The 6,425-nt window shown below is 36.8% G+C and overlaps 1 long non-coding RNA gene across 1 annotated transcript; it reads right to left on the reverse strand.

Moving 5' to 3' along the window:
* Positions 1-2,228: 2,228 nt before the first annotated feature.
* LOC129685477 (uncharacterized) lies at positions 2,229-5,670 on the reverse strand. Its single transcript, XR_008721493.1, has 3 exons — positions 5,409-5,670; positions 3,981-4,156; positions 2,229-2,758 (listed from the first exon to the last, which is right to left on the reverse strand). It is a non-coding gene; the product is annotated as an uncharacterized LOC129685477 (long non-coding RNA).
* Positions 5,671-6,425: the final 755 nt, after the last annotated feature.

Consider the following 6,425-nt stretch of genomic DNA (forward strand, 5'->3'; position numbering starts at 1 on the left):
AGAAATTCCAATTCCATAAAACCATCTGCAAGCATATGAGTGTAACCCATTTCAGATTGTCAAAGAAAATAGGACCGATATCAAGTTACTTAAAGCCCCAGTTATTTATTTTAACTTCAAATGACATCATTAATTGTCAGGTAAAGAACATCTCTGAAAAGCTAGTAGTAGCTTTTGAAACCATGGCACGAATACTTTCATGGATGCATGCCAGTGTTCTTTCCTAGCCTCATATCTCAACTCTTCCTAGTATATCCGGAGTTTCGCATAATAGGATCCCAGGTCATCCTGCTCCTCCTATCCCTGCCTTTTGCTGGTCTGCTGTCTCTGTCATAAGCTGCAATTCCAGCCCTGCATTACTTGTTCAGAGTACATCCACTCTCAAGGCCACATGCAAACATTTCTCTCTTCCCAAACCCTTTCTTCCTTGACCATGAAGAACTGTTGCTTGGATGATAGGCAAGGCCCCTCTATGAGAAAACACCATTACTGGTTTCTCTTTTCTTTTCTTTTCTTTTTTTTTTCCTTCTTCAGATTGAGTCACTCAGATCTTAAATTTAGGGACTGTATTATATTCACTTATCCCACCAAGAGCTATGCCAGGCACATGGTAGAAATCATAAATATGTGATGAAAGAATGTGTTTCTAGATAAACGAAGCACGCTGACTAAAATTCCGCACACTGCTAGTATCTAATAAGTCATTTTCTGAAATTAAAACCTTACTACTTTAAACAAAGTCTGATGATCATTCTGGAGTCTCTCACGAATGCAGTCCTGAGTGAACGTCATCTTTGTGACATGGATTTGGTCTATATTCAGGCTGCTGACCCAGCTCATTCTCACACTCTGAGCATCCCCGCTAAGTATCAGAAGGATCAAAGAACAACATGAAAAATGCTGGGTTTGACCTAGGGCATCATCAGCCTCACCTGACTATTCCAGGACACTCATAATTAGGTAAACAAGTGTTTGTTAGAAAAATATATTTAGAATAGGAGAAAATGTGAGGAGTCTGGGGTCTTGGCTCTTGTCTATTGATCTGTTCTTGACATCTTGCTGTTGTTTCCAGAGGTGACCTTGCAGAGTGTGGACGTTTCCTTGACAACCATAATAATCACTTCCAGCACACAGGGGAAATGCTTCTCCACTTGTTTTCTAGTCCACTGCCACAGAGATACTCTATTGAGTAAAAAAAAGGAGGACCCTCTCCTTTCTAAAGCAGCACACGGCTTTTGGTGGCATTCACATTATGCGAGAAAACACACAGTAATGGTAATCATGAGACAATTCTTCCTTCTCTCAGAAACAGGACACACGCTCTGTACTGGTGCATGTTTCGTTCTAATTACCCCATGCATGAGCTTATGTGCCCAATGTGCATGTGCACACACACACACAGAAGCACACAGAAGCACACACAGAGAAACACATTCTCCCCTTTTATCTTCTATCTTCTGTGTCTGTGCTTTTTACCAATGTTCTACTTCTGGTGTGTTCTCTGTTTTACTTATCTCTTATTCACAGTAATAGTTGCTTTATTCGTTTACCAAATTTACATTTACCAAATTACAGATTGAAACTTCTCCAATCACAAGGCTTGGTTGGAGAAACTTGAGCTAGGTATCCCTGTGTTATTACATGATGAAATGGAAAGTATAATAGATCTTGAAATCAATGTTGCTTACAATCATTTTTTTAATTCACATTTTCTCCAGTTCATTTAAATAGTATATTAACATTTCATTTTCTCTGCTCTTTTTCTCCTAAAAGCAGTTTAAAACTTTGTTCCTGCTATTGATGATGCATGTTTATAGCAATTTCATACGATTCAATGGCAATGTTCATATCACAAAATAGCTGAGAGCCCCAGTATATTGGCTATGTACCCGTATTCATGGGGTTATTTTTGTCTGGGCTTCATGTTCATAGAAACCGTTTAAATTATGTAGTGGTTTGTCAGGAAAAACTTTCATCATGAATGATCCTTCCAGATGTTGTATTTATGTAAATAACTAAATAACCTAGATTTTCATGTGAAGAATGGAATATCACAAAACTAAAATTCACAATCAAGCTCTCTCAATGTACAGAAAGAGTTTAATGAGTTACTTCATATGCAAAAATGTATGGAATATAAACTTTAAAGTACTGTTCAACAAGTAGTTAAAATTCAATGATTGTGAATAGACTTTATTATAATTAACTTAGAAACTCACATCCAAATTGAACCAGAAAGATATTGCAACTCTGTATTTTATGTGAAAAACCTCAAATGTGTCCTTTGGTCACAGATCTTGGAATGATACAAGAAATTTCTTTAATTCTTTTTTGGTTACCAAATAAAATGATCACCATACGTTCAAGTACCACAATTACTTTTAACTTTATTGGTAAGTGTGTTATTTTATAACATAATATTCACCTGTCAACAATCTCTAATGGATTTACTGTATGTGAATACACATGGCTTCAGTTAGGAATGTTCTCAACTGAACAAAGCCACATATTACCACTTTTAATGAAAGTGGAATAATTTTAGGACCTATATCCATAAAAGTAGTGTATCACAGCCCATAAAAATGTACAATTATTATATATGTGTGAAAATTTTTAATGATGCTTGATGTTCAACAAGCATCATTTCTCTGTTTAATCAAATTGAGATTGGCATTTCTGGAATTCTTCTTTCGATTGTTCATGTTTCTTTCTTCATGGACACAAAATGGATGCAGCTTCTTTCAACATCACAATCTGCCTTTGAGAAATAACAGAGAAGGATCTCCCTAAGATTATGTCAGGAATGCCTTATACCATGCCCTCGCATCAGAGAAAGCAAAATTTTCCATAGAAAACTTGAAAAGTTTATACTCATTTCACATGACCTCCTATCTAAAGCATGTTCCCACTTGCCAGAGAACATGAGAACTTAGGTTTAAAACTCTGTGACCTATGCTGATAATTGATGAGTAGCATAGAGCTACTGGAGTATGAATTAAAAATAGTACATATTTATTTGAGAATAGATGAATGAACACATATATGATAGGTAAATTACAAATTTGGAGAGAAACAAATTATATATGACTTGACATATAGATAGCAGATAGAAAATATATAGATTATAGATAAAGACAGATATGTAGATAGTAGATGGGTTGTAGAAAGATGGCAAATGGTAGATGGACGATAAATAAAAAGGGTAGATAAATGATAGATTAGGTAATTGATAGTTATATGATAAATAAATTATAGACGGTAATAGATAGATAGATAGATAGATAGATATGATAGGTATATATAATAGATGGATAGATAGATTATAGACAGAAAGAGAGATAAATGATAGATATATTGATGATACGTGATTCATAATTCTAGATAGATAGAAGATTTAAACAAATGATAGGTGGGTAGGTAGATAGATAATAGATAGAGGGATGACAGACAGATTAATAGATGATAGGTATAATAGATAGATAAAAAGATAGATAGACATATAAATAGACAATAGGTTATTGAATATGGATAGATGATGGAGTTAGATATGATATGTAGATGAGGATAAAGATAAAATAAAGATCAAGAGAGAAGCTTAAAGAGGTAAGATTTCTCTGCCATAGCTTAAAATATAAAACTAATTATTAAAAATTAGAGTTGTTAGATGAAGCCACATATAAATGCTGGTAAGATCCTTTCATGGTAGAGATCTGTTGGTTACCAAAAGTATCTTAACCTTGTGTAGAGTCACTAGTGCCCAGAGCAGACAGTGCTTAGGAATCTCAGTAAATGTTAGAAACCAGTATGTTTTTCCTATTAACAAGTCCAGAAAGGCACCAAGAAGGAACCTTTTTGATCCCTCACCACTCTGAATGCCCAAAGTTTAAAATCCCATACACTGTGACCCGTGTAACAATTTCTTCAAATTCCTCTTAAAATAGAATTTGAAGGGCTAAGCTGTTACAGTCTGTCTTGTTTACCTTGAAATCGCTTCCAGGCACTCTGAGAGCACTTGCCATTATTAGCATTCTTCCAGCTCCTTCAGGTGAGTGTGCAACATGAGAGCAAAGAGGACGGTATGATGGTTGTGGGATCCGGAGAGTAGCTTCAACTTCTAGGACGTCTTTGCTCCTTTTCCTCTCAGGATACACCATACCTTGAGAATTAGATGAAGGGACAGGTTGTTGCCTTGCTTGCTATATCTCAGTTTACAATGATGACCTCTGTAAAATTTCATTCAGGAATCACTGGTTGCCTAAATTAATCCCGTGTGGAGCAGCCAGCAGCTAGGCAAGTCTTTCTTCCTTTAAGGTAAAATTCAAGAAACTCTATCACATGTTTCTGTAATGTGGTTTGCACAGAAAGGGTTAAGCACCATGCCTATAGAACTGATTAGGCTACAGAAATCTCAAAAGTGGGACTGTATGTTTAGGTTCTGTGTACATCACCAAGCCTGGAGCTGGACTCTTAATAAATGCTGGTAAAATGATTTCTATATCGTGATTATTAAAATGAGGACAATCGATGCTTTGGCTCAAATATTTAAAATATAACAAAATCAGCTCATTTCCCATGGAGAGCCAATCTCAAGACTTCGTTCTAACAACATAGCTCCAGTTCAAGCTCATTCAGTTTCCAAGCCAGTGGAAATTTATACAGTGACAACCAAGTTGTGTGTGCATACCAGCACATGCCTCATGTCACAGAACAGCCTTTTCTCAGATTGTTCAGCACTAGGAAAAACAATTTCTCACAGAGGACACAAGGATTCTCCTCAGGATTTATTGCCCCTAAGAAGTACAATAATATAATTTTTGAAGAGTAGGATTCTATAAAAACATGTTTCTTTTATACAGTCCAAGCACAATTTTTAAGTATTAAAAATGAGGATACTGTGATTTTTATGGCTATAAAGCTAAGATGCCAACTTATTAAAAAAGAATAGGTTTTATTGATCAGCTCACATGTGAAACACAGCTCACTGTCAAAACCGCAGTAGGCATTTTACAGTGGAGGAATACAGAATACGTAAGGCAAATAAGAATCTTCTACAAGTCAGCCCTGAATTCATTTAAAAAAAAAAAAAAAGCTTCTTTATTGCATGTTCTTCTCCCTAATCTGCGATTTCACTATCTTGCTTGAGGCTTATCCAGGATGGCATGAGCCAAGGCAACATGACCACCCTGCTGCCCCGTGAATTTGAACACATACACTGTTCTTGATGTCAGTAAGACACGGTTAGTGCATGTGCTTCTCTCACGGGTGAGCCCAAACATTTTTAGTGCAGGCAGTTTATTCCATTGAATGGAAAGGAAGCACAGAAGAAAGCAAAAGGAACAGCAAACAGACAGACAGACAGAAATAAGTCGGCTAGGAAGCAGCAGGCTGACACGTTAATTGAACATTACCTTTTCCTCATAGTGAGGGGCATGCATCACAGTCATTTCTGTCTCTTCTCACAGTGCTGATTTCAAACCCCCAGCTGAGAAGGCAGCTGTGCAGAGCAGAGAACTGGTGAGCACAGCGGGAGTGCGGCATCCTAATGCTACTCCCAGAAACTCTTGCTTTATTTCGGTCGCCGTGTTGTCATGAACAATGCCAGACACGTGCAAAGATGTCCTCTTTCCCCAGTGGTGGAACAAAGATCACAGTTCTCTAAAGACTTCAAAAGCCTGCACCACCTCACTTTTATTGTTATTTCCAGTGTAGCCTCCAAAGAGAAGGGATTGGCTGTTTTTCAGGGCGTTTGAAATTCAGGAAAGCACTCATTAATCATATCTTAACAGAATGGGTAATGGCAAAACAGACATGGAAGTTGAAGCACATGAGAGGAGTGCTGATTGTCTCTCTCCTCCCCTAACCAAAGAAAGAAAAACAGAATAAAGACAAAAAAGAAAGAAAGAAAGAAAGAAAAAGGCTGCCCAGTTGCACACCAGGGCTTGCTCTTTTCCCACATTGTGATATTGGAAAGTTTCTCATTAATAAAACTGGAATTGTATCATATACATGTATAAGATAAATGTAGCAATACAAAATAAAATGAGTCGAAATAAAACTGCAGTTTTTTAAAAAGCCCTTGATTATAGAATTACTTTCTATCTGTTACCATGTAGTGACAGTGAAAATGTCTCATGCAGTACTCTGGCAGAGACATGAAAAGTACTCACAGCAGAAAGACTGAGCAGCACAAAGGACACAGTCACTACACGCATGATGTGACGATACAGCAAAGCAGACACGAATAAAGCATGCCATTCAATGGCGGGAATTCCGAGGAGGCTGAGCCTTAAGAATCACAGAAGAGGGAAGTTTACCTTTCTGAAAACACAAAATATCAATATGCATTCCTAACATAAATGTACATCTGCATTAGTGTCTACTTTAAGAGTTTTTGGGTTTAGTATTTAAAATCACATTTAATTTTT

The sequence above is a fragment of the Psammomys obesus genome, unplaced genomic scaffold (genome assembly GCF_907164565.1).
Source record: "Psammomys obesus unplaced genomic scaffold, mPsaObe1.curated_primary_1811, whole genome shotgun sequence".
In the NCBI taxonomy this organism is placed as follows: Eukaryota; Metazoa; Chordata; class Mammalia; order Rodentia; family Muridae; genus Psammomys; species Psammomys obesus.